This window comes from Schistocerca serialis, chromosome 6, assembly GCF_023864345.2.
Source record: "Schistocerca serialis cubense isolate TAMUIC-IGC-003099 chromosome 6, iqSchSeri2.2, whole genome shotgun sequence".
Classification (NCBI taxonomy): Eukaryota; Metazoa; Arthropoda; class Insecta; order Orthoptera; family Acrididae; genus Schistocerca; species Schistocerca serialis.
In genome coordinates, this window is record NC_064643.1 from 328,707,756 (window position 1) to 328,720,787 (window position 13,032).

General features: G+C 38.7%; 1 protein-coding gene across 1 annotated transcript in view; it reads left to right on the forward strand.

Annotated features, from left to right (window-relative positions):
* LOC126484590 (E3 ubiquitin-protein ligase MARCHF2-like) overlaps nt 1-13,032 on the forward strand; it is a 100,109-nt gene that overhangs the window by 58,343 nt on the left and 28,734 nt on the right. The gene's annotated exons all lie outside the window — the stretch shown is intronic.

The window sequence follows — 13,032 nt, forward strand, 5'->3', positions numbered from 1 at the left end:
AATATAACATTTTTGCTAATAAAGTGCTTACCTTATTTGAACACTGCTTTCCCCCAAAACTTACCACGGTTAGAGCAAAGTCTACAAAGAAGCCATGGATTACTCGAGGAATAGGGGTATCTTGTAAAACAAAAAGAAAACTGTATCTGTCTATCCGAAACATTTCCAATGTTGATGCTATAGCACATTATAAGAAATACTGCAAAATATTAAAGACTGTAATACGGATGTCAAAGCAAATATATTACAAGGAAAAGATAGTCATATCAGATAACAAAATAAAGACAATATGGGATATAGTGAAGGAGGAGACCGGTAGAACCAGACATGAAGAGGAACAAATAGCATTAAGAGTAAATGATGCATTGGTGACAGATGTGTATAGTGTTGCAGAACTTTTTAACAAACATTTTATAACTGTTACTGAAAAGATGGGGTTGTCAGGTTCGGTAGATGCTGCTATGGATTACCTTAGACCAGACATTTCAAGTAACTTCCATAATATGAATTTGACCCTCACTACCCCAACAGAAATAATGTCCATCATAAAATCTTTAAAATCAAAAACATCTAGTGGGTATGATGAAATATCAACAAAGTTAATTAAAGAATGTGATTCTGAGCTAAGTAACATATTAAGCTATCTGTGTAACCAGTCATTTATCAGTGGAATATTTCCCGAATGGCTGAAATATGCTGAAGTTAAGCCACTGTTTAAGAAGGGAGATAAAGAAATAGCATCAAATTTCCGTCCAATTTCACTGTTGCCAGCATTCTCAAAAATTTTCGAAAAAGTAATGTACAGTCGTCTTTATAACCATCTTATCTCAAATAACATACTGTCAAAGTCACAGTTTGGATTTCTAAAAGGTTCTGATATTGAGAAGGCTATCTACACTTACAGTGAAAATGTACTTAATTCATTAGACAAAAAATTGCAGGCAACTGGTATATTTTGTGATCTGTCAAAGGCATTTGACTGTGTAAATCACAATATCCTTTTAAGTAAACTAGAATATTACAGTGTAACAGGAAATGCTGCAAAATGGTTCAAATCTTATATCTCTGGCAGGAAACAAAGGGTGTTATTAGGAAAGAGACATGTATCAAGCTATCAGGCATCATCCAACTGGGAACTAATTACATGTGGGGTCCCACAAGGTTCCATTTTGGGGCCCTTACTTTTTCTTGTGTATATCAATGACCTTTCATCAGTAACATTACCAGATGCCAAGTTTGTTTTGTTTGCTGATGATACAAACATTGCAATAAATAGCAAATCAAGTGTAGTCTTAGAAAGATCAGCCAATAAAATATTTGTAGACATTAATCACTGGTTCCTAGCCAATTCTTTGTCACTAAACTTTGAAAAAACACACTACATGCAGTTCAGAACTTGTAAGGGGTGTCCCAAGAGTATATGTCTAACATATGATGACAAGAAGATAGAAGAAGTGGACGGTGTTAAATTCTTGGGATTACAGCTTGATAATAAATTCAACTGGGAGGAGCACACCACAGAACTGCTGAAGCGTCTTAACAAATCTCTGTTTGCAATGCGAATTTTGTCAGACATAGGGGATATAAAAATGAAAAAGCTGGCATACTATGCTTACTTTCATTCCATAATGTCATATGGGATTATTTTCTGGGGTAATTCATCAAGCCAAGCTAAAGTTTTCCGGGCACAAAAACGTGCAGTAAGAATTATATGTGGTGTGAACTCAAGAACATCCTGCAGAAGCCTGTTTAGGGAACTAGGGATACTAACTACAGCTTCCCAATATATTTATTCCTTAATGAAATTTGTCATTAAAAATATATCACTTTTTCAAACCAACAGCTCAATTCATGGAATCAATACTAGAAATAAGAATAATCTTCACAAGGATTTAAAGTCACTTAGTCTTGTACAAAAAGGTGTGCATTATTCAGGAACACACATTTTCAATAACTTGCCAGCAGCCATAAAAAGCTTAACAACCAATGAAATTCAGTTTAAGAGAAGCCTAAAGGATTTATTGGTGGCCAACTCCTTCTACTCCATTGATGAATTTCTGAGGAAAACCAACTGATTTGTATATAAGTACAACATAACTTCTGCACAATTTCAGTGCAGTAATGTGTTCACTGAAAATTGTGTGTGTGTGTGTGTGTGTGTGTGTGTGTGTGTGTGTGTGTGTGTGTGTAAGTATAATCTAACTTCTGCACCATTTCAGTGCAGTAATGTGTTCATTGTAAATAAGTATTACAGTAGTTGTATTACATGTATCTTACCTTATAAATAAATATAAAACTTTTTTATTTTAAATTCAGTGCAATAGTATTTGTAAAATGACTCTTAGTGTTCATTAAAAAATGACGATCATTCCACTTGGGCCTGTGGAATGGTACATTAGCTTATTTGTTTTAGTTTAAATATTTGTCATGTATTGTTGTTTTTCTGACATGTTCCACATCCTGGAGGACCCCCTCACTACGGATCAATTGGAATGAAAGTAAATCTAATCTAATCTAATCTAATACAAGTCTCATCTCCATCAAAGTCACTTACCTCGCCTACATTCATTTGCTATAAGCTACCAGTCTCAGACTTACCAACCTCAGTTATTTCACAGCTCTCATTCATGTCTACACAAAAAATACCACCTAGTTTAGATCCAATACAGTCATCATCTGATTTACATACATCTTGTTGTGTTTCCTCACCCCAAAACTGTGGACCTTCATTGAGGCAAACTGTCATTTCCCCTAGTAGTTACTTCTGTGATTGTTTCTTCTATTAAATTGCCCATTGTTATGCCCATTATTCCTATTCTGCTATTGTTCAAAATTTCTGTCTGTATTAACATTTTGATCCTGACAGAAGTTACCATTATCTCTGTTTCTGTAATTATTCCCATTGTGATTTCTATCATTTTAATTATTATGGTACATACTTCATTCTACTGCTTTATCCAGCCTGTCAACATACCATTAAAATTGTTCAAGACAATCGTCAGGTCCGTGTATTAAATCCCAATGCAAGCTTTCTGTTAATCTCCTTCTAAGAGCATCAGTCAGTGTCATTTTGTCAAATGGTTTGTCAAGGTGTGTTAATTTTTTTAAGTTGATTCTTACAAACCTCTTTCAAAGTACTGTCCCTATTCGTGTAATTAGGACCATTCAAGAATTCAGTTTTGATTCTCCCCTGTTCAGCTTTCAACCAAAGTTTATTTAAAAACCTTTTTTTGAAACTTTGATTCATTTCCCACTGACTTAAATTTAAATTTACCCATGATAGAACTTAGCCTTCAAGAGTCTTTTAACCTATTTAATTTTTTGATTGTCATTCATGCCTGACACAAAACTCTCTACAGTGGCGCAGAAAATTCACTGGATGGAAATTGTCTGATGGAAAAATGGTTCAAATGGCTCTGAGCACTATGGGACTTAACTGCTGTGGTCATCAGTCCCCTAGAACTTAGAACTACTTAAACCTAACTAACCTATGGACATCACACACATCCATGGCCGAGGCAGGATTCGAACCTGCGACCGTAGCGGTCGCGCGGTTCCAGACTGTAGCGCCTAGAACCACTCGTCCACTCCGGCCGGCCTCTGATGGAAAACTTTTGATTGGAGTGTTGGACCATGTAATATCATTGTTTGCACATAGATTTTGGTTCACAATGTTTGCTAAACTGCTGAAAATATTTTATCTAAAACAGTACATTAGTGTGGATATTGTTCTCAACATCAAAAATTTTTTTGTCTGAACTGGCAATGTTTCATTCCATTTTTTCCACTACGGCCTTCTGTTCAACTCTGACATCATTAACATTCTTCGTCTGTCTTGCAGATTCAGCAATAAATTCATTTTCCAAAGCAATAAATTTATTTTCGAAAACATCAACTTTTTCAATCACTCTTTTTAACCCCTGTGACAACCCATTTTTTAGCTCTGAAACTTGGTCCATTTGATATTGTAGCCTATCCATTTTACTATTGTTTACAGTTTTCAGGTCATTTAATTGTCCTTATAGTGAAGTAAATTTGCAATCGTTATCTGTTCTTATTTCAGTTAGCCGATCATTAACTGCATTAAATATGCCATTGTTATCTGCTCTTATTTCAGTTAACTGATCATTGACTGCACTAAATTTGCTATTATTATCTGTCTTCATTTTCTCTAGTTTTACCAAAATTAACTGCAAAATATCAGTTTTTATTGTTTCTTTACTGACTACAATTTCACTTGGCTCAGACATGTCCTGGCTGGGTCTTACAGCTTTCACTTCTATATCACTCCTACCCTCATCTCTATTCAGGCATGTGAGTCCACAAAAAAATTAACTTCACAGATAGTTTGTGCTTATATTTCCTTTTTTGATGCCCCTGGTTGTAGTTGTAAAGTCGTCTTTCATTAGATATGGTCCGTCATTGTTAGTAGTACCTCATCACTGTTAATACTAGTTACTTTGTTGGGCAGCCCTTGGTCTTCTTTCTTCGTGCCATTGGAAATTCATTTATACTTAAACTGCAAATGACACAAATCACTCGCCCTTCTTCTGCAAGAGACAGAACTTCATTATTAGTCAAGTGATCCTGGATGATGCCACCACATGTAATCTACCCCTCACTAACATCATTAGCTTATTGTCACTGTCTTTATGGTTAACTTTCGAGAGGAGGAAGCATTACAATAAACTTTTTACTTATCTTCTTTTCTCATAGTTGGCTTCAGTTCTTCACATCTAGGAGTTGATTCTTGAAGCCAAAATTTTTGACATTATAGGTTCTCATGCTTCCAATTGACATAATAAGTTTTGAAGTAAGCCTGTTCAGGTTTTTTGTTTTCTTCATGATAATTTATTCCCTCACATTTTTCTATATCACACTGTCTATTGAATTTTCAGATTAACAAAGCCAAAATCACATTGTTAGTCCAAATTACAAAAACATGTCTGATCAGATTAGAGGCATGCTCGCAACTACTTCACTCTGTGGTAATAACAATTTTCCAAAGGGTTTACAAATTTTCTTGACAAATGAATTCTTACTAATTTATGTTATTATTTTATAAATGAGTCCAGAAATTAACATCATAAACAGTACCAAATTGCGTAATTAATAATAGAAATTTTAAGTGTGTTGAATATTTCGTAATCTCAAATATTTCCAAAAAAGTAATTTTAAATGTGTGTTCAGGACTAGTACATATTGATTGTAACAAAGAAAATAAAGTAATTTCTTTTAACAAATTTTAGTCTGAAATGTAATACATCATGTACAAAATCACATGAAATTCTTTTTAGAAAACAGTTGAGATAATACTAACCTACTCAAAATTAGAGGATATTTCTGGTATTGATTACTTCTAGAATGAGATTTTCACTCTGCAGCAGAGTGCGCACTGATATGAAACTTCCTGGCAGGTTAAAACTGTGTGATGGACCAAGTTTGAGTCTTGGTCCAGCACACAGTTTTAATCTGCCAGGAAGTTTCTTATTGATTACTTCTGTTGAGGAAAAGTAATGCTAGAGGATGGTGTCCCTTTACAATCCGTAGATAATGCCAAAGCTGCATGAGCGTCTGCTGCTACTGCAGGTGCAGTGTCAATGTCATCATGATCATCACCATCTTTTCATGCCCTTTGATAGGAGCTGCTTGTAGATGCAGCATCAGGTTGGGCAGCTGACAAGTCAGGAAGTCTTCCATTGCAGGCATTGCTGTACCAGGAACACCTCCTCTGGCAGCAGTCCCCACAGCTTGGATTAATGCAGGTGTCCCTCACATAGTCTCTCCTTGACAAAGTTCAGAAACTTCTTCTTATGTGATTTTGTACATGATGACAAAGTGCTTTATTGTCTTGTATGCAGGTCATTATGAGTTATGCTGTCTGTATTTAAGCTTCCTGAGCATTCAGCTTCACTTGCACAAAACTGCTGCTGCTCAAGTTTTTTATCATGCAGCATACCTCTGTCTGCGCTGTTACCCATTTAAGAGATCGTCTTCTAAGTTCCTTTGCAACTGCTCTCTCTAATCTCTTCTGCAGTATCATGTCATCTATGAAATTCATGAACTCAAGACGCTGCTTCTAAATAAACTCTGTAGTGATTGGTGCTGGAATTTCATCATAATGTGACACTCCTCTCACTGGCGGCATAATCCCAAGCTGCTGTCACCAGGCTATGGCATGATGCCAGTTCCTGGTTACTGTTGAAGAGGACTTCAGTTTCCTGTGTAACATGTCTTTTGTTACTTGGATTACATAGATTTGATATACAATAGAGTTGACCACTCTCCATTTGCTCATATTTTAGATAGATCCATTGCCTGTTCTAGCTATTTCACATTCAAACAGCATTCCATAAGTTACATAGTCTTTGCAAGGTGAGTCACATTTTCTGATCCTTTTGCTACAAGGGATACAAACAGGTTTCTCATTGATTTTTATGCGTGCACTTTTCTGGTAGCCCTCTGCTCCACATTGGGAGCACACTCGCTCTGTACACTTGTATCTTCTTGGTGTGACATAAGTCACAACATTTATAACATTTTGGCATGTCCATTTAATCATTCATTCCTAGAGCACGGAAACTGACATAAACCTTTTCTTTTTGCTGCAGTAGCTTACAAACACAAGGAGTGGCTTCTGTAATGTGACTGACATAGGTTTTCTCTCAGGGTCCGATTTGGAATCTCAGTAGTATCTCTTCTTCAAATTCCTTCTTTTTCATGTGCCCAGACAAGTTAAGCTCATAGATATCTTTAAGAAGTTCATTGTTGTCCACTGCTTTGGGCACACTGTCCACAATTAGCACAGGTCTCTTGTGTTTTCATGGTTTATATTAAATTCTGTGTCCCTTATGAGCTTTCTCTTGAAGCCTCTTGCAATCATCACCATTCTCTGTTTCCACTATGACAGCGCTATTGGCTGTCCAGATCGATTTGATTCTAACCTTATCTACCCTCAAGTTTATTGCATTAGCAAGTTTCTTCTTTCCTTCTTTGTGTCTGTGACACCTCTGATCTTGGTGGATCTAAGGAAAAGTGTATTGGGTTTTTTGTTTGCTGATTTCTTTATCTTACCTGATGTTCTTAAGTTCAGTTTTTTAAAAGCTGCAAGACTAGCATATGAAGAAATAGATGTAGTTGCTTTTTCTTTCACCTTGAAGTTCTCCTGTTCTAGAAGCTGAACACGGACTTTCAGTGCTTCCGAATCTGATTTAGGGATTTCTTGATGTAAATACTTCATTCTCCTCTCATGGTTCTTGCATCTGACCAAGCAACTTGAACTAAAACTTGGCCCAATTAGCCCATTTTCTCCATCAGTTTGTTTGCTTCTTGAAGGACATTGACATGTTATCATAGACTTCTTTAGGTGATTCCCCAGCCATATTCAGTGATAGGTGAATATCCCTTGTCATTTTGTTCATTGGCATGGCTGTCGAGGCACTAGTCACTTTTTGTGACATGGCATTGTCTTCTGGCTTCAGATATTTCCACAGAGAAGCACACTGTTTCGGTTTTCTGTCTCCAGAAATTGGTCAGCAAGATGCTGTTGCCTGTCACTCCCAGCAGTGGGCATACCTGTTGCCAGCAGGGAGTGCATAGTGATTTCACTTAGATCATGAGGTCTGCAGAAGAAACATACGAGAAATGGGATGAAGTCAATGACTAAATCAAAACAGCAAGGAGCCAAATCAGCAAGGACAGTAACAAAACTGATTTGACCATAGAAAAATGTGAGAAATGCAATAAATTCTATAACTGGGAGGAAACATGTGATAAATGTGGGGTCTTGCCCACTTGTCTCATATAGGGTGCCTAAAGGAGGCTGCTTTCTTGGAATGCTATAAAACAATTCAAGCAAAAACACATTAACAGTTTTTATTACAAATAAGAAGATTGACAATACTTAACTTTGAATTTACAATAGTGTTGCAAGTGATGGGTGACAAACAAATAATCAAAGTCCTTTGCTGTATACAAGGTCCATGTAAGCAATTGATATGGATCACACGTCACTACTTTCATAGTGCTCTCCTAGTACTGTGCTAAAACTGTCTGATTGAGGCTGTCAGGATCAGCGCTTATATTCGCTTTGTCTTCATGCCGCTCCTATCGTGGTGACGTCCTGGGCAGTGCGCTATTGGCCTGATGTCGTCTCACCACTTTCTCTGCAGTTGCATTCTTCGTCTTCATTCCAGCACTTGCCGGTATATCAGAACAGTCCTCCCCCCCCCCCCCCCCCCCCCAAAGTGACGGACCGTCGTCATGTAGGAAGTGCAACCATGGCGGGGGATACAGGAGTGTGGGTGCATCGCTAGGCTGGAAGCTGTGGCTGCAGTGGACGTCAAGCTTCTGGTCGTAACCCTCCATCCAGCCTGCGGTCTGGCAGAAATGGAAAATGACCAGAAGGGTACGCGTCCATCTCCTGCAGCCATGAACCAGATGAAGGAGGCAGTGACTTCTGCACTGTGGATGGGTCCAGCTCCATCGGTAGGATGAGAGGCAGTGGAGGAGACAAAGGTTCCGTCTTCATTGGGTCATCCTGCGGTGTTGTGATGACACCGTCTGGTGGCTGCTGTGGCCATGCTGTCTCTGGATCTGTGAATCTGGGGGAAAAGACACTGAAAGATCACTGTGCACATGACAGACATGAAGTTGATTTTCATGACGGCGCTGCAAGCCATCTGGACTTGAAAGTAGATACACGCAAGCGCAAAGTCGACAGATCATCTCGCCTCATGCCTACCACCTGCTCCAACTAAAAACCCTGTAAAAGACAATATTATGCAGTGCGAAGTGATACTTGTGGTCTTCCTTCTGTGCCAGATGCTGAGGAGGGTGGAGCTGTGTGCAATGGTGGCAGCATGTTCCGCTTCACTGTTTCACTGTGGATGGGACAGTGCACTAGTTAGAAGCTGTATGCCATTGCTACATTAACAGAATGTTTCAAATTCATTTGATGTGAACTGAGGACCATTGTCTGACACTATTACTTCAGGTAAACCTTCGAGGCAAAAAATCGATGACAACACCCGAATTGTGTTACGGGATATTGTCAAGTTCATTGGCACAGCAAAAGGAAACTTGTTATATGAGTCAACCACAATCAACCAACGGGTGTTCCAAAAAAGTCCCACAAAGTCTATGTGCACACATTGCCATGGCAATTGCGACTTAGGCCAGTCAGAGAATTTATGTGTCTGAGTGGACTGATTTTCCAGCCATGCGTGACACTGTGACATCATCTGTTCTATTTGCGCATCCATGCCCTGCCAAACACAGTGCTGACGCACTAGCTCTTTTGTGCGAACAATCACCCAGTGTCCTTAGTGAAGTAACTGCAACACTTTTTTGTGCAAAGCTTTAGGCATCAACACACGTGACTGTCCACTGTCATTTTGCACAAGAATCACACCTTCTGTTAAGTGGGGCTATGCCGACAGGCAGACAGGCAGAGTATCGGCGCACTACAGGGTTCTGTATGGTATGCAAGGAATGAGGACAAGATGTGCAAATGTATGTTACAAAAATGTCCAAATCTGGATCAGCTTCTGTGGCCTGTGCAATATTCTTGTAGTCTAGTGGAAAAGATTGAAGCAATTTAGAATCATGAGCATCAATGTGACAACAAGATGCAGCAGAAGCATTAAAGTCTGTATCAGGGCCAATCGGAAGACATGAAAGTGCGTCCGCATTACCATGTTGAGCTGTCGACGATACACAATCTTGTACTGGTATTGAGACAACAACAAAGCCTATCTTTGCAATTTTTGGCAATTCATTCAGGAACCGATTTTGTCAGGTGAAACAAGGACTGCAAAGGCTAGTGATCCATTACTAAGTAGAATTTTCTTCTGTACAAATAGTGGTGAAATTTGGTGACACAATACACAGTAGCCAATGCCTCTATCTCAATTTGTGGATAGTTACATTGAGCTTTGGACAATACTTTTGATGTGAAAACAATAGGCCTGTCTTTATCACCAATTCTGAGTGAAAGCACTGCACTGATTCTGTAAGAGGAAGTGTTAACTTGCAATACAACTGGTTTGTGAGGAACAAAGTGAACTAAGCATCGATCACTGAACAATGCATCTTTAAGTTTTTGAAAAACTACTTGGTATCATCTGTCCAAACAAACGGACATTCTTGTGACACAGGTGATGCAAAGGAGCTGCGATTTGTGCAGAATTCAATATGAACTGAATTTGACAGTTCATTTTCCTAAAACTGACTGCAATTCTGTGATATTGCAAGGAACTGGCAAGCCTCGTATGACTAACAAATGCGAATGAAGAGGATGTACACCTTGACTGTTTATCACACGACCAAGATACTGCAACTCAGGTTTTAAAAAATCACACTTGTCCAGTCTACACTTTAGTCCTGCATCAGATAACACATGAAACAAAGCATGTAAAGTTGCTATATGTTCTTGAGGTGTACAACCTGCTACTACAATATCGTCCAAATGCTTTGAACAGTTTGATACTTGCACAGTCAGCTGTTCCATATACCACTGGGATATGGTGGGTGTGGAAGAACTGGCGAAAGGCAAACACAAATATTTAAACAAGCCCATATGAGTATTTACTACACAAACTTTTTGAGGTTCTTCATCATGTGGTGTTTGAATATACATGTTGAGCAAATCAATTTTTGAAAAGTAGCATCCTGCGCCTAAATTTGTCCACAAGATCCTCTGGCAGTGGTAATGGATAAGTATCAATCAGTTTGTAGGTTGAATGTAGACTTAAAGTCAACACAGAGGCTACTGCAACCTGAAGGTTTGAAGAGCAAAACCAGTGGACTTGCCCATTGACTAGCTGATATCGGCACAATAACTCCACTATCTTGCAATTCTTTAAGTTGAGCAGCGACTTTGTCCCGTAATGCAATGGGAACAGTTCTGGCCCAGCAAAATTTCAGCTGAGCATTGTCTTTCAGAGTAATATGTGCAACAAAATTGTTAGCCTTGCCTAAACCTTCAGAAATTCCATCCGCTTGATACAATTTGAAACGAGACTTGTCCAACCAGGCAACATGTTTCTAGTCATCAACAGTCCAATGTCGGAGTTGACTGGCCCAGGCGAGGCGTAAAGCTTTGTGTCATGCAGTCATCAAGGGTACATGAGTGGACATTCGAGTCCAAAAGCCCATATTGATGATGTTTCTTTGAATAGTTCACATGCTGACACTTGTTGATGGCGTAGCATTGAAATCTGCAGCAATTTGCAGAAGGGATGCACTTCCGCCAAATTGAATGATTCTCTTCAGTCATTATTGATTCTGTTCTTGCAGGATCTTATTCTGGTCGCAGCAATGTTGGAGATTTGATGTTTTACCAGATTCCTGATATTCACGGTACTCTCATGAAATGGTCGTATGGGAAAATCCCCACTTCATCACTATCTCAGAGATGCTGTGTGCCATTGCTCATGCGCTGGCTATAACACCATGTTCACACTCACTTAAATCTTGATAACTTGCCATTGTAGCAGCAGTAACGAATCTTAACAACTGTGCCAGATACTTGTTGTCTTACATAGGGCATTGCCATCCACAGCACCACATTCTGCCTGTTTAAATATCTCTGTATTTGAGTACGCATGCCTACACCAGTTTCTTTGGAGCTTTAGTGTACAGCTTCTATTTTCTCACCTATTTTTCGCCTTCCTGCTCCCACCACTGTTACATGCAATGCACTTACCTTTTCACTCTTATTATCTCATGCATGATGTTTTAGTGGTAATCTCTGTCTTGCATATTATGCTGTCTCCCACCTTTAAGCTCTTAGGTTTTCAAATCTCATTTGGTTCAGTCCCCAACAATCGGTCTTTTCCATCTCATACCATTTGGTAACTCTCCCCTAACCTGGGTTTCTAGGTGACTTTCTGAACTCTACCCCTTTACCTAAACCTCTCCAGTCCTTTTCTTTCAACCCTCTTCCTTCCCCTTCAACCCTTCTGCTGTAAGAGGGTGCCACTATCTCCAAAAGCTTGCATATGTAAAACCTTTTTTATATGTTTACTCTCCTGGTACTGCTTGGTGAGTAGATTTTTTATCTATCCAGTTACATTGTATTGTCAATAAAAGGCTGTGGATTAAGTGACTGTTGTGTGGTTTCTTCATTTTACAAAACCCTAATAAGTGTTACAATAGGATATACTTCCACCATGCACTTCATGGTGATTTACAGAACACAGTTGTCAGTTGTGGCTGTGCCACTTGCAAAGAACTCTTTTTACAGGAATGCTTTATTTTGTGTGTTATATGAAAACAGCAGCTGAGTGGTATAAGAGAAAAAGCAGTTGTGTTTCTCAAAGTAGATGTTGTCTCTCCTAATATACAAATACATGCATAAATTAATCTAGAAATAATTACTGTGTTTTCCAGTGTGTGTAATTTAGCACTAGTCATAATCTATTGTCAGCATACTTAACAAAAGTGCCTGCTTCTGCTTGTTAATGTATAACTTGATTCACTCCATATCCTTCATGACAGAATTCAAGGAATATGATATGAGAATGAATGCATCACCTAATCCCACAAAGAGTCATGATTTACTGCTGAAGCAACAAATTTAAGTGATCAAAATCCCATCTGCAGACCAACCACTCCTAAAAGGACATTTTGTACGATGATCATCTCACCAACTACTGTAAACTCCCATCCATCTACTATCACTTCCTAAACCACTTTCACAAACATGCCTCCCATTTTACTTACAGTCTTTGCAATCAGTTACATCACACCTATTCCACAAAGAGCGAAGCCAGGTCATCAGTTGCTGAATAAGAATTTCTATCCCCATCAGTACCAATGATACCATCTGGCCAGAGACATAGCATGTTCATGACCATTGTTTTACATAATATCCACCCATTGTTATGACTACAAAATTCGAAGTCCTTTGGAGTTATCCACTGCAGCTCAATGTATATTCCACCTGAACAGCCAAATCAGGCAATGAGGATGGCATCATTACACTGCACTATGTTGTGCTTTAGTGTGTCAGAGAGATAGCTTTTTATA